Raw genomic sequence first — 24560 nt, forward strand, 5'->3', positions numbered from 1 at the left:
CTTCCACAAACACGATTGAATCGCCTTGACTTTCTCGCAAGAGGCTGTACGCCGATTGCCACTCTTTGTAACACCACACGATCCGCTGAGGTGGCCGATCGATCAAATGATGTTTATGTTCGATCAAACGTTTGACAAATTCGGTTTTGCCAGAACCGCTAGGTCCAGCAATGAGCATGTTAAAGGGATGGCGAAGATACAAAGCCTCCCAACTGGCACGATCTAAGTGTTCGTCGATGACTTTGACAGTGGAGGAAGAGGGAGCAGAGACAGCAGAGGTAGCCATAGTGTCAGGAATGTCACTTGTGACACGAAAACAAACAAGACGAGAGTTTATATACTTTTTTCAGGACACGTTTATTGAATGTTTTAAACATGAATACGAAAGACAAAAATATATAAAAGCCAAAGGCTTAAGTACAAGGATAAAAGGCACATGATAACCATTAATGTGGAATAAAAACAAGTGTCTGTACAACATGTTTTGGGTAAAGTTCTGACCAGTTCTATAGTAGGGGGTAAGGTCACACAAGTGTCCTCCCGAAAGGGTCTTTCAGGCCTGTCCTGGGTGACGGGTTCTTCTGGCACTGTCACTAACACAGGTTGAAAAGTAACTTTTTTCCTTGAACAACTCTCGTGCATACTGGGCCACTTCTTGGGTCCAAGCCTCAAAATCCCATTCTTTCCAGGCACGGACATCTGTCCAATGGGGATGTAAGTCACAAGTTACACACACATCGTCATACACCTCTTGGGTAGCTAAAAGTTGACGAATCTTTTTTTCCCGTAGAGGTCGAGAAGTATCCAGATGAAAACGTAAGGCTTTGAGCAAAAGGAGTCTCTCGTGACCATTTAAGGACATTGAGGTGGTAAGTACTGTTCGTAAAGATTCCACAAGGAATCGGCTGGTAAACGAAATCCCAGAAAACAAGTCACTAAGACACACACCACTTGTCGACCCAAATTGAATGGATACAGTTCTTGTAATAATCGATGGTAATGATCCACGGTTTGAATATGGTCATTGAGTTCCTTCCACGGAATCTGTTGGATTACATACGACATAAGTCTCGGCATGGCAGCCTGTTTTTATAGTCTCTTTGTTTCGGAAGCAATACACGTACTTTCTAGCCAGAGATCTTCGTTCTCCAGTGGGGAATCTAAATGTTGCATACTGTAACCGAAACGTCAAACTTTGTTTAGAAGTTTCCTCTTCCGCTAAGTAGATTCCACGTAAAATATGTCGGTAATCCTTTACCTTGTCTTCCTCAATGCGTTGCACTAGGTGAATCTCGAAGTAACCAAAATGATCAACACGTGGATGATCGGGGACCTGGAAGTATTGAACAAGGTCTGACCACTGAAACAATTTCTGACGAATCAGTTCTCTTATACCATTCAGATACCAGTGGTTAAAGATCTGGTGACGTAACGGATGCAATTGTTCCTTACGTTTCACTTATATTTTGACCAGCTCGCGGTAAATCCTTTCTCTCAATTCCACAGGCAAAGAACGAATGTTCTCTTATAAAGTATCCATGAATAAGTCAGTCCGTACAATTCACAATCTTCTCCTAGAGCAAAAGTAATCCACATAGTGAATAATTTCTGACCACTGCCATGCAGGGTAACGTCCAAGAATGTCACTGAACTCTTTTGATGTAAACGGTCTAGAGTAATACAATCGGACGAATGCACACTTGACCCAAAGAAATCTAACACACTGGTTGACTTTTTTCACTTTCCTCTTGTGAATTTCTCGGCACAAAAGTTCTACAGTCACCCATTGAGATTTCACTCTGGCAAGTCCCTGCCAAACTTCCTTGTAAATCTTCTCTTGCAGTTCTTTAGGTAATGATTCAATATCGTTTTTGAAATGAAGTTTAAATACTGGTCTCGGTGATGTCCAACATTTTACTCCTAGCCAAACTGGTTTCTTCTTCGTCAACGACATGGTAAGTTACTTTAATGTCTCGGTCCCACTAAGGGTAAGTAATGACAATTCGGTGACCATCGAGCATGTTCTACGTAGGCCGAATCTTGCGGTTCCCAGTGGTGAAGTGACACACCGCAACTGAAGCACTTGACTTATCTCCTTCGCCCAAGTAGAAAAATCCGGCTCTGGCTAATTCTTCGGGGGTCGGTCCTCCCAGATACTTAGGCCATTTTCCTTTGAACGATTGAAGACGATTTTCAAAGTCGCAGTATTCCGACAAACGCACAGGAAACGAATATTCGTCTTTCACAGGTTCGTTTCGATGAGGGTTGGGTGACATGAACAGGAGTTTGCTCAGGGCTGGATGACATCCGTAGGGGGGTAGACGTGAAGGTGAACATCCACCTTTAAAACGAAACCCAGTAAAATGTCCAAGAGGACGAGCGGCATCACTTTCGCATCCCTCAGGTTTGACACGCACAGCATCACTTTCCATGATAGGGGTAGTGACACTAAAGTTCCCATGATGCTTTACGGCATCGCTAAGGTCACAACGTATAGCATCGTACCCATCGCAAGGCTCACAATCGCATTCCACTTCAGAAGCCCCACACTTGAATTGTGCTTTTCTAAACTTGTTTTGTGTTTCTCTGAAAGTATTCATCTTGTTCGCTTGGTCTTGGTAGTCACAATGAACTATCGATCTTGCCTAGAGTTCCTCTTTATATACAGACCAATACCGACGTGTCCATACGGTAAGGTGAAATGATTGGGAAGTCGCACTCGTTTCTGGTACACGATTTGATAGACTTTTTCCAAGGGTCGACTGACGATGTGGTGAGTGGGTAAACGTACAATCTTGTTCGGTTGATAGGTGGTCACTTTAAAGTTTCCATCCTCTCCCGATTGCAAGGCTTCTTTCAATACCCCAAAGTTGACCACTCGACTGGTACGATAATTCAGAGTCAGTCCTTTCACTTTGCACGTCGTGTGTACTTCTCCTTGTTTGTCCCGGTATTCGTAGCCGTAATTTTTGGGACCGTCACTGACGAAATTTAGAATCTTGTCGTCGGGATGCTCGTCTGTCCAGGCTCCTAAACGGTCTCCTTCGATGTCAGGGTGCTGTTGACTCGGGTGATGGATGTAAATGCAACTGTCCGTGTCAAAGTACAGGACGCGTTCCCCTAACAGTTCTAAAGCTTCGTACAATTTTAAGCGAGCATGAGCTGTCACGTAAGCCGCAATGATGACATTTCCAAAGGGGTCGTCTTGTACAAAGTCCAGATCTTCTTCGTAATTGACCAAGATCAAATCCTCGCGAACGACGTCCACGTGTTTCATGTATTTGGTTTTGTCGTGAATCATCTGGAAGTAGCGGGAAGGTTCTGTCAAATATTCCGTTTTGGGTAAATACGGTCGTTGTGCCATTTTACCCCACAAGCAATTTAACATCACTTTGGCAAACGATCGCCTGCCTTCGTTTTTCTCGATGTGATCTAAAGTGATGGCTTCTTGTTCATAGTATTTCTCTTTGAATTGTATTTGGTCTTCGGGAGTGTGACACCAGGAAGGATAGCCGCTGGCTTCTTGTTTCAGTTTCAAAAAATCATCCACGTAGTCAGCGAAAATGCCTTTCTGCGTGGGGTCACCCTTGTGGTATTGTTGTGTTTTGGGAAAGTGACAAATTTCGTACACTTCTAACAGTTGGTATCCCATGTCCAGAGCTTTGAACAATTCCACGCTGACCCACGTCCCCGTCAAGGCCCGTTCTTCCTGGGTGTGATGGCAAGGCTGGTCTTGGTTGCACGTTTCGGCACAAGTACAGCACAAAGGAAACATCAGTTTGCCTTGGCAATGGTGAGGTAACACGGGATGGTACAAGTCCGTGGGCGGCAAAACTTTACACTTGATTAGACCTTCGTATTGTCGAATGTTTTTCAGGTCAATGTGTTCCGTCAACAATTGCGGGTGCCCTACAGGAAAGCGACAATATTTGCACACGTAGGGATACAGCGAACACACGTCCAAGTATTTGATTTCTTCTCCTTTCTCTTCGTCGGCTTGGTACAGCAAACAGGTGGCATTGGTCCTTCCTCCGTACAAACTATCCCTCGGGTTCAGGGGGTCCATCAGCTTGTAACTTTCCACGAGGCGTTTAAACTCGGGATCGGTTTTCAAACGGTGATCGTACTCGTGTTCCCACATTTCCACCACTTGGTATCCTTCCTGTTCTAACTTTAGGCATCGCTGACAAGTGTCCTGGTACAAGTCTTCCATGGTTCGTTGTAAAAACTGATTTTTAGTGCTACGATCAGGGTAACAGACGGGACATCCGTGAAATAAGCAACCGTTAAACTCGTACACGATCTTGGGGTTTTCTAAGTCCCAGCCATCGACCGAATGCGTTCCGATGGTCTTTTCGCCTCCTCCATTGCGGACATGCTGAATCCATTTGTCTTCCTTGTCGCACAAGTAATGTAACCAACGTAGGGCTTTGACCGAGTATTGACGTTTGACATAGTTGGTCGATTGAGGGCTGATGACAGCCACGGTGTTTTCAGGCATGAATCGTTGTCTGTACACTAAGGAACACGCTTTGGCAATGGTGCAAGCTTCTTTCAAAGGATCGACCCCTCCGTGTTCCATGAACAGTTCTCGAAATTTTCCACAGCAACGCCGTAAAATGTCCACGTCGGAACGACAATACTTTAACATTTCTTCCTGAAAGTCGAAGGGGTCAGAGACATGAGCCTGGTACCAAGCGTAGAAAGCTTCTCGTTGTTCGGTACGCATGTTGTCGGTGTCGTAATAGTGAGCCTCAGGCAAATGGGGTAGAACGGCATGTTGATTGGCTTCCGTATTGAAAAAGTGTGGAAAGTACCCTTTAGCCATTTCTGTCATTCCAAACATTTTAGGCATTCGACTCAAAAGCATGGCCGAGTAACTCATCGAATCTTTAAACTGTACTTGTCCCACTTGCATGAAAATGATTTTGGCTCCGTTCAAAGTGACTTTAGGACGTTCGGTGCCTTGTTCCGTATAGTATCTGAGAAGAAACTGTCCATTGTATCCGGAGAAATTGTGAGCCATCACCGTGGCATGACGATGACAATCTCCGTAACGTTCGATGTCCTCTTGGCTCCACGTCTTGTCGATGGGGTCTAAGACCCATTGGGCAAAATCGGCTAACGTGTTCGGTCCTCGAAAGATTTTTTCACGCCCTCCAGGAATCTTGCTGCAGTGAGGGCAATGACTGAAGATAGGTTCTTGAATGCACTTCTCGCACGCTCGATGAGCCACGCAGAAATTAGGAATGTGAATGCCAGTCTCTTGCATGCATTCGAAATCGAAAAAGATGAAATTGCCTTTATTCTTCTTCTTGTGACCGTCATCTTCCTCTTGTTGGGGTTGGTATTTTTGCACGTAACATTGATGTTCCAAGTCCACGATGTGGTGACAAATGTGACATTTTTTCTTTCCTGAACATACGTGTGCCTTAGCACTATTGGTACATATGCCTTGTCCACACGTAGGGCACAATCTCAGCAGTTGACAAGCACATTTCTGCTGTGAACCTTGCGTCTTCAAATGTTGTTGGTAACAGGTAGGGCTGACAAACGTGCGCAGACAAGTTGAACAAGGCACTGGTCCTTCGCTCAGACAGGGTGGAGAGGCCAAACATCCTGAGCATTTCGATCCACAATGCTTGTGTTGCTCTCGATTATTATAACCATGGTCACATTTCTCACAGTAATATCTGTATCCTAGAAATCCGGTGATACTGGTAATGGTATCGAAATGGTCATCGTGATAATAGACATGAATGTATTTTCCGTCCTTAAAGTCTTTCCCTCGAAACAACAGAGGCCCGCGCATTTCTTGAGGGTACACTTTCAAGGTGTAGCGTGGAGCTAGGACATCTTGCAATTTTTGCATTTCAGGAATGCCACAGGGTGTGTCTTTGGACAGGCCAGCTTGTTGTAACAGGAGTTCTGCTTCGTTTCGTTGTTTGGCTCGGTCCGATCGTTGAATAGTTTTCCAGGTTCTTTTCCATTCTACCGTGTCGTTCTTGTTGGCATAGGTTCCTCCCACCACGATGGCACGGGCTAAACACATCTGGTCTTGAGGGTTGTTAATTCGGACGAGACTTGTTTTGGTGTTGCGAAGGTCATCCACCAATAAGACCTTTTTGCGTCCAGTCCCTTGAGGAGGAGAGACGTGGGTCATGTCCAGTGTGGCTTTTCCATCGGTGATGTCAAACTGGTCATTAGATTGTTGCACGTGTTGAACTTTGTCCATGACTTTGGAAGTGGTCAATTCTGCAGGGGTGCTAAACTCGATCCAAAACAGGGGATTTCAAACCGTCGTGTTGTATGGAAAGTCTCAAGCGATCGTCTTCTTTGGGTTGACATTGACGCTTGAGTGTGGTGAGCAAAGAATCCCACACTCCGGTGATGAACCCTTCTGCTTTCTCCAACGGTACGTCGGACTTGAAATCTTTAAACTTCACCGTGTATTTGTAAGCCGTGGTTCTAAATTTTCTAGAGGAGCGCTTTTCCATCTCTCGAATGGAATAGTATTTTTCAGGGTTGACTAAGGGTGGCGAACTTTGTTTAGAGGGTTCGAATTCTGGTTCACTCATGTCCTCTTCAAAATCACTGGCATGAATTTGTGCCAAGACTTCAGCTCTGGTACGAGGCGATAGATCACGTTTCTGCCTCTTACTTTCTTCTTCTTTCTTCTCAAATGAATTGGATCGTTTCATCTTGAGTGCAAAACGTCAAATGACTCAAGTTTAAACACCATAAACTAATTTATAGTCATGGCAGACCAGCGTATATAAAAGGGTGTGTGTCTTGTCCTTTCACTATTCATTTCACTCTCAAACCGAGCACAACGATGGAAGAGACTACCCAGATGGAACGTTTCGTCAGAGCTTTGCGAGGGGTCATTAGAAAATTCTCTTCAGACCAGCCGACGGACTACTCTCCTTCCTTTCGAGATAAAAGTCAAGATACTTGCTATATCTGTCAGAAGAAAGGGCATTGGTCTTCAGAGTGTCCAGACCATCAAAAAAGAAAAAAGGGGCTACAAAAGACAAAAGTCAGGATACATGTTATTATTGTCAAGAAAAAGGACATTGGTCTCCAGATTGCCCAAAAAAGAAACAAGAGGAGTCAGAAGAAAAGAGGGATTCTTCAGAGGAAGAGAGGGATTCTTCAGAGGAAGAAAGCAGCCAGGTAAAGAAAAAGAAACAGGATAAGAAAAGAAGAAGGGAAGAAAGTGAGGAGGAAGAAGAGGAAAAGTCTGTGAGGGTGAAGAAATTGAAAAAACAGAGAGACTAAAAAAATGAGACAGAAGAAGTTTATGAACTTTTTAAAGTGCTATGTTTTGAATTGTGAATTGGATTGTAACTATGGATAAAAGAATAAATTAATTATATAAGGTAAGTGTCTTTGAGTTTTGATTTTAAAATAAGAACGTACACTCACGCACTCATATACACGTACTATAGGGGGAAAATGTTTTTTTTTAGTTATCGGCAATTGAAATTGTATTTCTTTTCGAGAGACGTGGGTGGCCCTGAAAAGGACCTTTGGTTTTTATGGTGTAGGGGGTGAGTTTAAGCAAGCAACTTTAACTGTCTTAAGCCTTTGCCACGGCCGAGGCCTACTTCTGGACTGCGTACTGTTGATGATGATGATTTGGTTGAAATCACTAAGGGTGGTACGGTAGGCTTAGTCACAGGTTGACGTGTTTAGCTCGGGAAGGTCGTATTCTCTTTGGTCGTAATAAAGAAGTCTGATACATTTGTTTCAGACTTCTTAACTGCGCTAAAATGTCCAACAGTACCGTGACCGTTTGATTTTCACCCTCTTGTTTCTTTGCTGCTACTTGTTGTTGTTGTTGTTGTTTTGTTCTTACCTCTTCTTCTTGCTGCTGTTGCTGTAGGAGAAAAGCTTGTTCCGCTTCCTTTTGTCGTTGCATAAATTTCTCCAATTGTTCTTTCTGTCTCTGTCTAAAATTCTCCACTTGCGGTAATGAAGAAGGTAACGTAGGTTCCGGAAGAAATTCTTGCGAGGTAAGAAAATCCACAAAATCCCAATTTACCTCTTCTGAAAGTAAGTCCGGGTTCCCTTGGGCGGTCTCCATTGCTGGTGCACGCCAATGGATCGTTTTCTGAGGTTCCGTCATGTTGAATCACTGTCGCATAGATTGACTACACACAGGCGCTAGCGAATCTATATAGACCACGTGACGTCACAGACTGCTCTCTTCGGATTGAATGCGGGCTGACTGAATTTTGTAACGCGTGTTTGGATTGGTGAATGAACTCAATCCGTTTCAATCCTTCCTCTACCTATAAATAAGCGCAATTCACTGCATTGATTCACCTGTTCTCGTCGCCTCAAGATGTGGACCACAGTTGAATCATCCACCCTTGTGTCTTCAATGATGTTTAGGACGGACATGCTAATGTATGTCCGATCCAAGTGGACCGTTGTCCACAGGACAGACACCAGTCTGTGGATACGTAGGATCTACGTAGAAAGACAAGGATGCCTCAAAAGAGTGCTGATTTACGGTGCAACAGTGAGACGCAGCCTAAGGACAAGATGAAGACCAATGCGGTGCCGTTTAGGTTAATGGATACATTAACATAAACCCAAAGGCCCTTTTCAGGGCCACTCATAGGTCTCGAAAAGAGAATGACTTTCGATTGCCTACCCTTTTTTTAAAAAATTTAAAAAAAAAAAATTCCCCTTGTCCCTAAACAAGCCCAAACTCTATTCCCCATGTTCAATTCCCCTTGTCCCTAGACAAGCCCAAACTCTATTCCCCATGTTCAATTCCCATTGTCCCTAGAGTGGCCCAGGGTTTTTTCTCCATGTTAAATTTCCCTTGTCGGTAGAGTGGCCCAGGGTTTTTCTCCATGTTAAATTTCCCTTGTCGCTAGAGTGGCCCAGGGTTTTTCTCCATGTTAAATTTCCCTTGTCGCTAGAGTGGCCCGGGGGGTGGGGTCTGTAATGCTAATTCACATTGTCGCTAGGGTTGCCCCATTCACTACTGAAATACTGCGACTGATCCACAACCAGCTGGAGCGATAGACAGACCAGGTGCTGATTTTTTTTTATGTTACAGAGTTGCAACGACAATTACAATTTAGGATTTGCTATACGTAAATCAATGTTGAAAAATGGTCGTAGAAGATTTTCATGCGCGATTCCACTGTCACACATCTTTGGATTTTGTAGAAATGTCAGAGAAGTTATCTTTGGAGCGAAACATACAGTTGTACTTGTAAGAAAGGGTAACGATAATGATGCTATTTGGCGACCAGCCGCTGTTGCTGCTGGTAAAGTAATATTATTTAAACTTTCATTGTGGATGCCAGTAATGACTCCAAAGACTGCCGAAGAACAAAAGTTACTTTATTTCATGGATCAGGGCGGTAAATCATTGTTATCATGGTTAACAATTACCTAAAGAAAGCATTCAGAGTAATATTGCTGGGTGATTTACACGGCATATTGAATCACAATCAGTTTCTGCACCAAGGCATATATTTATCGCTTTACAAAATGCTAAACGATTCGATAATCCAAAAACGGAGTCATATGATATTTGACAGCCTTGCATTTATTGTAATTTCTTTACGGATAAATGGACATCAAGAAGCATCTGAAGATATAACTTTAAATTTTGAAAATTATTACATAGAACGTGTCATCGTTTGATGACATTTATGGGAATTGATTAAAATACAGATACTGTTTTACAAATATCACAGTTAGATTTTAGAAATCTGTATCCGATTTATTACTTTTCGTTGGAACATCTTGATTTATCTAGACAATCTGTTGTTGATATTCAGTTTCGAGCTCGTATAAACCCAGCTGGTGGTCTTAATTACAGAGCAATTGCAAATATTCTTTCAGATAAAGCAATGTTACTTGAAGGTGTTGGTGGACGAATGCGAGTTATTGACGCACCAGTAGAAAACATGTAATTAAATCGCTCACGATATTTATGACATATAGTCACGTTAATGTCACTGACTTCCGGTCAAGTGAAAAAATTACAATCAAAACTTGCAAGTAAATGCGGAACAAAAATAACGTTAAAATAAGATCAAATTTCTAGTGTTAGTCCAAACAAATTATCATTAACTAAGACTCAACTTAAACATTTTAATAAGGCTTTATAACCAAAAACCGGAGTTCAACTTCATCTTTCTCCGAGTTCCATTAAAGATTCAGTTAAAACAGGTGGTATATTTCCACTTTTTACAGCTTTACCAGCGTTAATTACCGCTGCAGCTCCAGCTATTGCAAAAACAGCTGTACTTGGTGTTTTTAGCGGTGTTGCTAGATATTTTGGTAAAATGGCTGTTGATAAAATAACAGGAAAAGGATTTTAAAAAGGGGGGAAAGGTGTAATATTACCAGGAACCCCTTATCGATATGTAAAAGGTCTAAGACTTCCAGGAACTTTTCGTTAATTCTTCCAATGTCAAATTTTGATTTACTTGATGCTGCTAAAAAATCAAATATAAATTTTTTAGGAGTTTTTATGCGTGACCAATTGCCAAAACAACCAAACAATATTGAAACAGGAATTATTAATCTTGATAATAATTCAGGGCCTGGTATTCATTGGGTTGCACACACATTTGTTCCGCGCTGTTCTATTTATTTTGATTCATATGGGAGTCCTCCGCCAATATAATTTTTAAAATACGCCAAAAACATTCCATTTTGGTATTCATCATTGCCAGCTCAAATACTAACTGATCCGTTAATATGCGGCTGTGAAGTAATTAATGTATTAAATGCTACATCAAAATCAATATAACCACCTCATAAAGTCGTGCTTGATTATACATGTAGCCGTTACTCGTTTTAAACAGATCTTAAAGTATAATGGTAGATATTTACGGAGGATCTTCTTCTATCAAAGACAAGAAAATAAATGATATTGATTTGTCAAATTACGCGACTAAAGATGACTTAGATGACTGGAGTTGACTTAGATGAAGTTGTTATTTTTCAAGATAAATACGGTGTTTTAAAGACGAGTAATATGAAATTGAATGACATAATTCGTAGAGTTCTATGTGCTACTACGGATAATATTCCAGTATTTACTGACGGCGGTAGAATCAGAGATTCAAATATATCAATGGCAACTGTTAGAAATGAAATTGAAAAAAGTGTTGCTAATCGTTTACGATCTACCGGTGATATAATGACAGGTGAACTCAGCATTAATGTAAATAAAATAGTTGTTTTAAAAGATCCAACATCTGATGAAGATGCCGCAACAACAAAAAAATATGTAGACACAGTAGATATTAAGTTATCCACGCTGCGAGCTGAGTATGACGTTCATATAAATATGTTTACAAATCTTGGTAGAAATTTAAGAAAAATTAATGAAATCGCAGAGGAATTCTTTGCAAGTCCGTTGACTGTTGACGTAAAACTCGTTGATATTAACACAAAACTTGGCGATATTAAAACAGCTATGTCAGACATTGGAATTAATAAACGATTAGGTTTTATCAGAGATCCTAAATCATTTTCAGAGCTAATCGCGATATTACTTAATCAGATTAATTTTTTAACGATATCAGGAATTCCACTTTTAATATCTTCTAATCTTTTTCTAATATCATTTCAGAAATATTTTGGACACCAACAGTATTATTACGGTATATGCTGGATGTAAAATAATATTATTGTTAACAGTAAGTGAAGCAATTATATCATATCGTCCGCAGAAAGAAGTTTGGTTACCACAACAAAATAAATATTTCGATGATGAAAATCCTGATATCACTGAGTTTGAGAATAAAATCGCAAAAGATCTTGGCAGAAAAATAATCGGTAAATTCATCCAAGGAGGATCATATGATCAAAAAACGACATTGTACAAGACTGAGTATAGACGATGCTGAACCAGATTTTATAATTGCTGATACAACGAATAGAAATACGTTTATAAGTCGAATTAATGTTAATTTATCCGACGGAACTAAACTAGGTACAATTGTGAGCTATATTTATGGTGAGTCACCGCAGTTTACTCATTTAAGATCTTCAATGCTTGCGTACGTTTCGATAAATATATTATCAATGATAAATAGTGTGTGTGTGATTTAGATTTTTAAAGTAGCTTTAACAATTTTCCAGTCATATCGCTGCGATGTATGCAGTGTGGCAGTTTAAAGTGATGTCTAGCACCGGGGCATCATGCCGCAGACATGTAGCATGATGTCCCACCCAGTCATATTATTCTGACACCAGGCCGACCACTCCTAACACTAACCTCTTAATGGTGAGCGCCTAGCGAGGCAGCTGTTAGTACCATCTTTATAAGTCTTTGGTATGACTCGGCCGGGGTTGGAACCCACGACATCCCGCATCCGAGGCGGACGCTCTACCCACTAGGCCACCGGAGCGGTCATCAATTATAAATAGAGTTTCTGAGTTTGCTGTCAGAGTCGCTACGGATTCATTTGATATCAATAAATAAAAAATACAGGATTGCTAGAACAACTAAATATCGGCACTTATGCATCATAGGGTGAATGGAGAATGAAACAAGAAAAATACTTAATTATTCTGAATCCGCCGACGTTGAAATTAAGGGTGTTTATTGCCCCAAAAAATCAAATATCAAAATTGTCATCTGCACCATCTGTGTATGATCCTGTAGCTAGAGATAAAACAGTTTATCTCAATGGACCTGCAGTTGTTCAGAAATAGTTGTATTAACACCTACACATAGACTCGCAAGAGAAATGAGAGAAAGAAATATTAAATTATGTACTTATCATAAATTCTTTCGATGGAAGGGAGATAAATTGACTCCTGAGCGAAAGGGTGAGAAATATATTCCAAGGATTATTGTTTGGGATGAAATATGTACTGTTTCATTAGAAACGTTAAAAAATATTTCTTGATTGGTTATTGACAAAAATACTGCTGTAATAATGTGTGGCGATCATGGTCAACCACCACCTTTTTTTTGGATTGTCTCCACATGGATGGCTGAGGAATTTTGTAGATTATTATGAAGAAATAACTTATGATCATAGAGCACTTGATCCAGAATTAAGAGAGTTTAAGAAATTAATCAGACTACAACCGAATAAAATTCAATGTGAAATAATGCGTGAAATAATTTCAGAAACTCCTGTTAACAATTTTTGGAATTAATGGAGACCAGGTGATTTGATAGTTACAAGTAGAAAGATAGTTTGTGATAACTTTAACAGCAATTATTTCAGTTACATAAGAAAAGTTTTCAAATCTACCTGTACCATTGTGTTATCGACCGGTTGATACGCGACGTCAGAATATCGACATTGATATACCAGGATCGTCAGAAAAACAAAATCTTGTATTACATGAGATTGACTTAGTTCCTGTCAGTGTTGTTGAAAGCGCGTTAACTATGAACAAAACTCCATGGACGCTAGGATACGCAATGACGATTCATTCATCACAAGGATTAACCATCTCTAGTACAAATGTTTGGATCGTCAATGATCGTATCGAATGGTCAAATTTAGTTTATCTTGCAGTGTCTCGAGTCAGAAGAATATTTCAGCTGCGGAGAATTGTCATAGACTTCACAGAAACCACGATGTAACTGACAATGATATAGTAAGAAAAAATTAGTTGTAAACAGTGTGACAAAAAAAGCGCGACTTTGATCTTGATGCTGAATGTATAATGACATTGAAACAACAGCAAAATAATCATTGTGCAAGATGTAACACATTAATATTGTGGCAGTATTCAAATAATAATCCAAGGCAATTTATTGTAGACAGAATTAATAGTAATTTTGGTCATACACGCGAAAATATAATAATGGCCAGCCTGGCCTGGCTTGAATGTAATCGACGTCGAGGTGCTAGTTTACAAAAGTGAATACATGTATGGTAGTAATTGCGTGTCTTCAGGAATTACTTGTAATTGCTCGCGTACAAATCCACGTTGAGGAGCTGTTGAATCTAATCTGTAGATTGCAGGTCTACCCGTGGGTCTTACCAAGCTAGAAATGTTATGTGTCGTAATACTCCAAATAGGATCAGTCACTCATTTTTTTTACCGCCTTAAGTTCACCGGGTTCATATAAATACCTGACAGCAACATTACCTAATACTGGTTGTTTGAAAATTTATGTCGTTGTATTGGTATGTATTTTTGTAATCGCATTAATAGTTTTCATGATGGTTGTTCGAGTAAATTCATTATTTAATGCAGCTGTCACATATGTCATTGTTGCAGATCTTTACTTTCATAAGCTACATCATGAGCGTGACATGCTTGATCAATCGCGTTTATTGGATACTCTCCAGGTCTAAGTTGATCTCGCTTGTCAAGTCGGATATCAAGTCTGGTTCCAGGACCACAATAATTATATCCTTGAAGATGTTTTTCTCCTGGGTATTTAGCCCATGGAGTTCCTGGTAATTTTCCTAATGAAGTAGCGATATCACCACCGATTTTCCTTGACTTGTCAAGGGAGATAAATCTATATTTACTTGTACCACATCTTACACATTTACCTGTACTATTTTAGTTGTGTTTAATGGAGTCGATACACATTCTTTGCGGAATATTCATCAGACTTGGTGTAGTGGGGAAATGGACATGATTAGATTCAAAAAATTTTCTTCAAAAGAACAATCTACTCCATACGGATTGATAACAATAAATTTACACAGTCCTAGAACAAGATATTGTGTAGGTCTTGATAAAATATTTGGTTGAAATAATGATTTAATTATTGCACCAAAGAGGGTGCGACCTCAATGAAACGTCCCACGGTAAACAAAAACACACATACAATTTAGAAAAACTACTAACGATAAAAATAAAGTAACAAAAGATAATAACCCAATTAGAGAAACTAGGTAAAGTTAGAGGCTTCGGTTTAGCATTATTACGCTTATATGTTTCATTTTTTTCGTATGATGTTTTAGTTTTCAAAATGACGTTTCAGCAAAAGGTCTGTTCACCCTCTCTGCTGCTACAGCTCATATTTACGATTATTAGTATGCTTAACTTATTTCGCAACAGGTGCTCTTCCGTTGACCCAAGACATTTTATTCATACAAAAGCATGCACAGATCACGTGTGGTGCATATGGCACAACGCGAACTTCTTTGTGCGTTTTCTGAATCAATTGAATGCACAGTAAATCGAAAGTGTGTCGATTATGACGACAGATTCAACCGCAAGGGAATTGTGTATGCCTTGAAATAACATACAAAGATTGTTAACTAGTCAGTATTCTACATTTACATTTTGTTTGTTTATTACAGTTACATATCGAGAAAGAAGTGTTGGGTCATGTGTGACTTCCTTGTTAAAACACGAGTTATGTATTGATCTTCTGTAATGTGTACAGAAGTCATGGGTGTGTATGTTTGTGATTTTGGATTTTTAACGTTGCTTTAAAACGTTTTCACTCATATTATTGGCAACTACATGGCGATGCAGCAGTGTGTATTTATGTAAGACTTCCCTGAAATAGATGAGTTATATATTAATTATCTGTAATGTATACAAGGTGAAGTCAAGGACGTATTATATACAATATTTACATATGATATTAGTCATGAAGAAATCATGATCATTTCGTGTACGAGAGGATCAACATACACTGATCTATAACCAACACTGTCGTTTAATCCATAGTATATATATATATATATATATATATATATATATATATATATATATATATATATATAACACTCCATGATGAAATAAACAATTTTCCGTTCATTTAGTGAACTCAGTATAGATTATGCAATTGTCGCATGTTTTACGAGTTTAAAGGTGGAGTTTTAACCATTTACAAATTAAAAAGAAGTGGATTACAAAAGCTTTTGAATGCTTTCACCGTTTCATTTAAATGTTTCCTAAAACGATTTTTGTTTTCAGACTCTTACTTCTTACTTACTTTATGTATCATTCCAAACAATGATTCCAGGTGGGAACACGATGGTCTATATTGTTGAAGCACATGTATTTCAGGAGTAACAACTGAGTGTTTTTGGTTATGCATCGTTAAATGTGAGGTGTGTTGAAAACTACGCACTTCACAGTAGTAACCCCTTCCCTTTTATATTGGAGAGACGTTTATTGTTATCTCCCAGGCAGTGCATTAATGTATTATATTTTAATGTTTAAACTTGGCCAATACAAACTTGTAATTTTAACTGCATGCAAAATAACTTTTATCGGACAATACCTACCCGATACAGAAAATTACGTTCTATATCACAATAACACATTGCGATTTTCCAGGATGGATATGATGGAAATGTGTATGCCTTGAAATACACATAAAGATTGTTAACTGGTCAATATTTGTACATTTTGTTTGGCTATTAACATCTACATGTCGAGGAGAGGGGTTCAGTCATGTGAGACTACCCTGTAATAGATAAGTTATTTGTTATCTTCTATAATGTTTACAAGCTAAGGGCGTGGAGGTGCACAGGAAAATATTTGCACATGAAAGTAGTCATGGGGAACTCGTGATCATTTCGTGTTCAGAAGGACAAACATACAATGAGCTGTAAGCCACACGGTCCGGAAATCCATATGCTCTCTCTCTCTCTCTCTCTCGCTCTCTCTCTCTCTCTCTCTCTCTCTCTCTCTCTCTCTCTCTCTATATATATATATATATATATATATATATATATATATATATATATATATATATATATATATATATATATATATATACTACAGGTAAACACTGTATGATGAAACAGCCCATTCTTCTGTTCATTTGGTGAACTAATGCTTGATCAGCTATATATTTAGTAACGTACAAACCAAGGGGAGGGGAGGGGGAGCGATATATATATATATATATATATATATATATATATATATATATATATATATATATATATATATATATATATATATATATATATATATATATATTCATTCATATATGTATGTATGTATGTATGTATGACTTTGCATTAATCAATTCCCTTTGCCACTTGTCCACATTTCTACCTTTTACCAATATTTTATCATATAGACATCCGATTATAGGGACATAATATATGTCTCCCGATGGGTCTGCAAATCGACGTTCGACTAGATAGATCGATAGTTGGGAATCGACAGACACATATATCTATAAAGCTATATAGATAGATGGTTAGCAAAAGTTGAGACTGTATGAAAGCATCTTAAGGAAGTTGATAATTCCAAGCTAGGGAATGGAAATATATAGCTAATCATCGTTTTGGGGTAGAAACAAACTTTACATCCGTACGGCAAAATCGGTCAAATTGCGTGACCAGACAGTTATAACTGTAAATCTGTTGGGATGTGCAGATTGATTATTCTTCTATAAAGAAGATATGCATCTAATTTTGCTAGTTAATATTTTTTATAGCTTCTTAAAAGTTTCCATTTTTGGCCTAGTGGTTAGAGCGTCCGCCTTGGATGCGGGAGGTCGTGGGTTCGATTCCCGGCCGAGCCATACCAAAGACTTCTAAAAATGGTACTAACATCTGCATCGCTTGGCGCTCAGCATTAAGAGGTTAGTGTTAGGACTGGTTGGCCGGGTGTCAGGATAATGTGACTGGGTGGGACATGACGCTACAGGTCTGTGGCATGATGCCCTTGTGCTAGACATCACTATAAACTGCCACACTGCAAACATCGTAAGTAGTGAAGGGGGGCACTTTACCGTCAATGGGAATTAGCATTAAAAACACCCCTGGCCAAGATTACCGTCAAGGGAAATTTAACATGGAGAAAAATCGTGGGTAAGATTACCGTCAAGGGAAATTAACATGGAGAAAAAAAAAAATCGTGGGGCAGTTTAGCGTCAAAGGAAATTAAACAGGGTGGGCCTTTATAGCGTCAAGGGAAATTGAACATGGGATTTTTTGTTTTTTTTTTAAATTTTTTTTTTTTAAAAAAGGGGTAGGCAATTGAAAGGCTATCTCTTTTCGAGAAATATGGCTGGCCCTGAAAAGGGCCTTTGGGTTTATGTTAATGTATTCATTAACATAAAGGGCACCGTATTGGTCTTCTTCTTGTCCTTAGGCTGCGTCTCACTGTTGGTCCGTAAACCAGCACTCTTTTCAGGCATCCTTGTCTTTCAACGTAGATCCTACGTATCCACAGGCTGGTGTTTGTCCTGTGGACAACGGTCCACTTGGATCGGACATACATGAGCAAGTCTGTCCGAAACATCATGAAAGATACAAGGGTGGATGACTCAACTGTGGTCCACATCTTGAAGCGACGAGAACAGGTGAATCAATGCAGTGAACTGCGCTTATTTATAGGTACAGGTAGGATTGAAACGGATTGAGTTCATTCACCAATCCGAACACGCGTTACAAAATTCAGTCAGCCCGCATCCAATCCGAAGAGAGCAGTCTGTGACGTCTGTTGGTCTATATAGATTCGCTAGCGCTTGTGTGCAGTCAATCTATGCGACAGTGATTCAACATGACGGAAACTCAGAAAACGATCCATTGGGCTGCACCAACTGGGGAGACTGCCCAAGGGAACCCGGATTTACTTTCAGAAGAGGTGAATTGGGATTTTGTGGATTTTCTCTCCTCGCAGGAATTTGTTCCGGAACCTGCGTTACCTTCTTCATTACCGCAAGTGGAGAATTTTAGACAGAGACAGAAAGAAGAATTGGAGAAATTTATACAACGACAAAAGGAAGCGGAACAAGCTTTTCTCCTACAGCAAGAAGAAGAGGTAAGAAAAAAACAACAGCAGCAACAGCAAGAAGAAGTTGCAGCAAAGAAACAAGAGGGTGAAAATCAAAGGGTCACGGTACTGTTGGACATTTTAGCGGAGTTAAGAAGTCTGAAACAAATGTATCAGACTTCTTTATTACGACCGAAGAGAATACGACCTTCCCGAGCTAAACACGTCAACCCTGTGACTAAGCCTACCGTACCACCCTTAGTGATTTCAACCCAATCATTATCATCATCATCAACATTACGCAGTCCAGAAGTAGGCCTTGGCCGTGGCAAAGGCTTAAGGCAGTTAAAGTTGATTGCTTAAACTCACCCCTTCACCATGAAGAAAAAGGCCCTTTTCAGGGCCACCCACATTTCTCGAAAAGAAATACAATTTCAATTTGCCAATAACTCAAAAAAACCCCACCCATTTTACCCTTATAGTACGTGTCTGTGTATGAGTGCGTGAGTGTACGTTCTTATTTTAAAATCAAAACTCAAAGACACTTACCTTATATCATTAATTTATTCTTTTATCCATTTTTTACAATCCAATTCACAACACAACACTTTAATAAAAAGTTCATTGACTTCTTCTTTCTCCTTGTTTAGTCTCTCTGTTTTTTAAATTTCTTCACCGTCTTTTCCTCATTTTCTTCCCTTCTTCTTTTCTTCTTCTCCTGTTTCTTTGCCTCTTGTAAATAGAATTGTCTTCTTTCTTCCTCTTCTTCCTCTGAAGAATCCCTCTCTTCTTCCGAAGAATCCCTCTCTTCTTCTGAAGAATCCCTCTTTTCTTCTGACTCCTCTTGTTTCTTTTTTGGGCAATCTGGAGACCAATGTCCTTTTTCTTTACAATAATAACAGGTATCTTGACTTTTGTCTTTTTTAGCCCCTGTTTTTGTTCTTTTTTGACGGTCTGGACACTCTGAAGACCAATGCCCTTTCTTCTGACAGATATAGCAAGTATCTTGACTTTTATCTCTAAAGGAAGGAGAGTAGTCCGTAGGCTGGTCTGAAGAGAATTTTCTAATGACCCCTCGCAAAGCTCTGACGAAACGTTCCATCTGGTTAGTCTCTTCCATCGTTGTGCTCGGCTTGAGAGTGAAATGAATAGTGAAAGGACAAGACACACACCCTTTTATATACGCTGGTCTGCTATGACTATAAAGTAGCTCATGGTGTTTGAACTTGAGTCATTTGACTTTTTGCTTTCAAGATGAAACGATCTAATTCATTCGAGAAGAAAGAAGAAGAAGAAAGTAAGAGGCAGAAACGTGATCTATCGCCTCGTACCAGGGCCGAAATCTTGGCACAAATTCATGCCAGTGATTTTGAAGAGGACATGAGTGAACCAGAATCCGAACCCTCTAAACCAAGTTCACCACCCTTAGTTAACCCTGAAAAGTACTATTCCATTCGAGAGACGGAAAAGCGCTCCTCTAGAAAATTTAGAACCACGGCTTACAAATACACGGTGAAGTTTAAAGATTTCAAGGCTGAAGTGCCGTTAGAGAAAGCAGAAGTGTTCATCACTGGGGTGTGGGATTCTTTGCTCACTGCACTCAAGCGACAATGTCAACCCAAAGAAGACGATCGCTTGAGACTTTCCATACAACACGACGGTTTGAAATCCCCTGTTTGGATCGAGTTTAGCACCCCTGCAGAATTGACTGCTTCCAAAGTCATGGACAAGATTCAACACGTACAACAATCTAATGACCAGTTTGACATCACCGATGGTAAAGCCACACTGGACATGACCCACGTCTCTCCTCCTCAAGGGACTGGACGCAAAAAGATGTTATTGGTGGACGACCTTCGCAACACCAAAAAGAGTCTCGTCCGAATTCGCAACCCTCATGACCAGATGTGTTTAGCCCGTGCCATCGTGGTGGGACGAACCTATGCCAACAAGAACGACACGGCAGAATGGAAAAGAACCTGGAACACTATTCAACAATCGGACCGAGCCAAACAACGAAACGAAGCAGAACTCCTGTTGCAACAAGCTGGCCTGTCCAAAGACACACCCTGTGGCATTCCTGAGATGCAAAAATTGCAAGATGTCCTAGCTCCACGATACACCTTGAAAGTGCACCCTCAAGAAGTGCGCGGACCTCTATTGTTTCGAGGGCAAGACTTTAAGGACGGAAAATACATTCATGTCTATTATCACGATGACCATTTCGATACGATTACCACTATCACTGGATTCCTGGGATACAGTTATTACTGTGAGAAATGTGACCATGGTTATAACAATCGAGAGCAACACAAGCATTGTGGATCGAAATGCACAGGATGTTTGGCCTCTTCACCCTGTCTCAGACAAGAACCAGTGCCTTGTTCAACTTGTCTGCGCACGTTTGTCAGCCCTACCTGTTACCAACAACATTTGAAGACGCAAGGTTCACAGAAAAAATGCGCTTGTCAACTGCTGAGATTGTGCTCTACGTGTGAACAAGTCATACGTACCAATAATACCAAGGCACACGTATGTTCAGGAAAGAAAAAATGTCACATTTGTCACCACATCGTGGACTTGGAACACCAATGTTACGTGCAAAAATACCAACCCCCACCAGAGAAAGAGGACGGTCACAAGAAGAAAGGCAATTTCATCTTTTTCGATTTCGAATGCATGCAAGAGACTGGCATTCACATTCCTAATTTCTGCGTGGCTCATCGAGCGTGCGAGAAGTGCATTCAAGAACCTATCTTCAGTCATTGCCCTCACTGCAGCAAGATTCCTGGAGGGCGTGAAAAAATCTTTCGGGGGCCGAACACGTTAGCCGATTTTGCCCAATGGGTCTTAGACCCCGTCGACAAGACGTGGAGCCAAGAGGACATCGAACGTTACGGAGATTGTCATCGTCATGCCACGGTGATGGCTCACAATTTCTCCGGATACGATGGACAGTTTCTTTTGAGGTACTATACGGAACAAGGCACCGAGCGTCCTAAAGTGACTTTGAACGGAGCCAAAATCATTTTCATGCAAGTGGGACAAGTACAGTTTAAAGATTCGATGAGCTATTTGGCCATGCCTTTGAGTCGAATGCCTAAAACGTTTGGAATGACAGAAATGGCTAAAGGGTACTTTCCACACTTTTTCAATACGGAAGCCAATCAACACGCCGTTCTACCCCATTTACCTGAGGCTCACTATTACGACCCCGACAACATGCGTACCGAACAACGAGAAGCTTTCTACACTTGGTACCAGGCTCACGCCTCGGACCCTTTCGACTTTCAGGAAGAAATGCTAAAGTATTGTCGTTCCGACGTGGACATTTTACGGCGTTGCTGTGGAAAATTTCGAGAACTGTTCATGGAACACGGAGGGGTCGATCCTTTGAAAGAAGCTTGCACCATTGCCAAAGCGTGTTCCTTAGTGTATCGACAACGATTCATGCCTGAAAACACCGTGGCTGTCATCAGTCCTCAAACAACCCACTATGTCAAACGTCAATACTCGGTCAAAGCCCTACGTTGGTTACATTATTTGTGCGACAAGGAAGACAAGTGGATTCAGCATGCCCGCAACGGAGGAGGCGAAAAGACCATCGGAACGTATTCGGTCGATGGCTGGGACTTAGAAAACTCCAAGATCGTGTACGAGTTTAACGGTTGCTTATTTCACGGATGTCCCGTCTGTTACCCTGACCGTGGCACTAAAAATCAGTTTTTACAACGAACCATGGAAGACTTGTACCAGGACACTTGTCAGCGGCGCCTAAAGTTAGAACAGCAAGGATACCAAGTGGTGGAAATGTGGGAACACGAGTACGATCACCGTATGAAAACCGATCCAGAGTTTAAACGCCTCGTGGAAAGTTACCAGTTCATGGACCCGCTGAACCCGAGGGATAGTTTGTACGGAGGAAGGACCAATGCCACCTGTTTGCTGTACCAAGCCGACGAAGAGAAAGGAGAAGAAATCAAATACTTGGACGTGTGTTCGCTGTATCCCTACGTGTGCAAATATTGTCGCTTTCCTGTAGGGCACCCGCAATTGCTGACGGAACACATCGACCTGAAAAACATTCGACAATACGAAGGCTTGATCAAGTGTAAAGTTTTGCCTCCCACGAACCTATACCATCCCGTCTTACCTCACCATTGTCAAGGCAAACTGATATTTCCCTTGTGCCGTACTTGTGCCGAAACGTGCAACCAAGACCAACCTTGTCAGCACAGCCAGGAAGAACGGGCCTTGACGGGAACCTGGGTCAGCGTAGAATTGTTCAAAGCTCTGGACATGGGATACCAACTGTTAGAAGTGTACGAAATTTGCCACTTTCCCAAGACACAACAATACCACAAGGGTGACCCTACTCAGAAAGGCATTTTCGCAGACTACGTGGATGCCTTTTTGAAACTGAAGCAAGAAGCCAGCGGCTATCCTTCCTGGTGTCACACTCCCGAAGACCAAATACAATTCAAAGAGAAATACTACGAACAAGAAGGCATCACTTTAGACCACATCGAGAAAAACGAAGGCAGGTGATCGTTTGCCAAAGTGATGTTAAATTGCTTGTGGGGTAAAATGGCACAACGACCGTGTTTACCCAAGACGGAATATTTGACAGAACCTTCCCGCTACTTCCAGATGATTCACGACAAAACCAAATACATGAAACACGTGGACGTCGTTCGAGAGAATTTGATCTTGGTCAATTACGAAGAAGATCTGGACTTTGTACAAGACGACCCTTTTGGAAATGTCATCATTGCGGCTTACGTGACAGCCCATGCTCGCTTAAAATTGTACGAAGCTTTAGAACTGTTAGGGGAACGCGTCCTGTACTTTGACACGGACAGTTGCATTTACATCCATCACCCGATTCAACATCACCCTAACATCGAAGGAGACCGTTTAGGAGCCTGGACAGACGAGCATCCCGACGACAAGATTCTAAGTTTCGTCAGTGGTGGTCCCAAAAATTACGGCTACGAATACCGGGACAAACAAGGAGAAGTGCACACGACGTGCAAAGTGAAAGGATTGACTCTGAATTATCGTACCAGTCGAGTGGTCAACTTTGGGGTATTGAAAGAAGCCTTGCAATCGGGAGAGGATGGAAACTTTAAAGTGACCACCTATCAACCGAACAAGATTGTACGTTTACCCACTCACCACATCGTCAGTCGACCCTTGGAAAAAGTCTATCAAATCGTGTACCAGAAGTGAGTGCGACTGCCCAACCACTTTACTTTGCCGTATGGACATGTTGGTATAAAACATTGGTTGTAAGAGGATAGTTACCCCACCAGAAAGATGACTTCGCCACAGCAAGAATCGAGTGAGAAACCCGATGAGAACTCCAAGTTCAAACCCTACCATTTTCCAGTCTTCTTACCTGACTATTGTGATTGTGCCCGTCGATTGGACACGTTTCAGAAATGGCCTACGGATAGGGAAGGATTACCTTCTTCGCATGTTTTAGCTAGAACAGGATTTGTCTACTTGGGACCTGAGTCAGGATTGGGATACGAGGTACAGTGTTTTGCTTGCGGACTGAAGTTACGAATGGATCTATGTATCTATAAAGATTCAGCTATTCTGGAACATACTCGATGGTCTCCGCACTGCCCTTACCTTTCTATGGCCTTTCCACCCATCACACTACGGTACAATGTTGACGGTACCTTAGAGACGGTACCTTCCAGAACAAGACATAAAAAACGTAAAAAAGGAAAGATGTACAAGCTGGAGACTGCATTGAGACTAGTATAAAAAGGGGACTATGGTCAAGATCGATAGTTCATTGTGACTACCAAGACCGAGCGAAGAAGATGAATACTTTGAAAGAGACATCGTTCCAGTTTGGGGATTGTAAAAAAGTT

The 24560-nt window shown here is 40.8% G+C and overlaps 1 long non-coding RNA gene across 1 annotated transcript in view; it reads right to left on the reverse strand.

Annotated features, from left to right (window-relative positions):
* LOC149785579 (uncharacterized) overlaps positions 1-16534 on the reverse strand; it is a 37427-nt gene extending 20893 nt beyond the window's left edge. The window contains exon 1 of the long non-coding RNA XR_016425423.1: positions 15926-16534. This is a non-coding gene — a long non-coding RNA (uncharacterized LOC149785579). The remainder of the gene's footprint in view (positions 1-15925) is intronic.
* Positions 16535-24560: the final 8026 nt, after the last annotated feature.

This window comes from Sinohyriopsis cumingii, chromosome 13 (assembly GCF_028554795.1).
Source record: "Sinohyriopsis cumingii isolate HCF-2022 chromosome 13, ASM2855479v2, whole genome shotgun sequence".
NCBI lineage: Eukaryota > Metazoa > Mollusca > Bivalvia > Unionida > Unionidae > Sinohyriopsis > Sinohyriopsis cumingii.